Here is a 739-nt window from a genome sequence, read left to right on the forward strand (position 1 = left end):
CCACTAAAGCAGTTGCTAAAATAAACAGTACCTTCAGTATACTGGGTTTGATTATTTGCATGGAGTGCAGTAAGAATAATTAATTATTAGCCATCTAGGTTTTTTTAAAATTGGTTTTTGCTGGAATTCTTTGTATGGGATTTCAGTTAGACTTGAAGCTTTTCATGAGTCCAGGTTTCATTTGTGTCATTAGATACCTGTGTGTACTGGGTAAATTTCTCTTTTTTTGAGGTTCCCAAGCACATTTTAATTCCTGGACCCATCAGCAAGCCACTTTTGTTACTTACTACAGGTTAGGAAATTTTACTGATGGGTATCTGGCCAGTTTTTTAAGGGCTTTTTATTGGCTTTATAAAATCAACTTTAATCCCTTTATGCAATCTGGATATCTTTGGAAATGTTATTCTAGTCAAAGCCTTGGTAAAATAACCAGTGCCTTTATTATGTCTTATAGAATAAAACAGATTCTTATTGAACTTATGCAAATAACTGTATTGTTAGAAATTAAGATTACTTACAAATGGCTTTTAAATTCCAGAGAAATCAAGAAGAGAGACAGAAAAAAAATACGTGTTTTAAATTCTGCTTATAAGTACATACATTGTTTGAAAAGTTACAAATATTTTAAAAGACAGAAAATAGTTTTTTTGGCTTCTGGAAAACAGAACACAGACAGAATCAATAATATTTCAAACAAAATTATAATAAATCAGCTTAGTTCTATGTAACTGATTTCTGT

Source organism: Otolemur garnettii, unplaced genomic scaffold (genome assembly GCF_000181295.1).
Source record: "Otolemur garnettii isolate 467f Iridium unplaced genomic scaffold, OtoGar3 scaffold00046, whole genome shotgun sequence".
Lineage (NCBI taxonomy): Eukaryota > Metazoa > Chordata > Mammalia > Primates > Galagidae > Otolemur > Otolemur garnettii.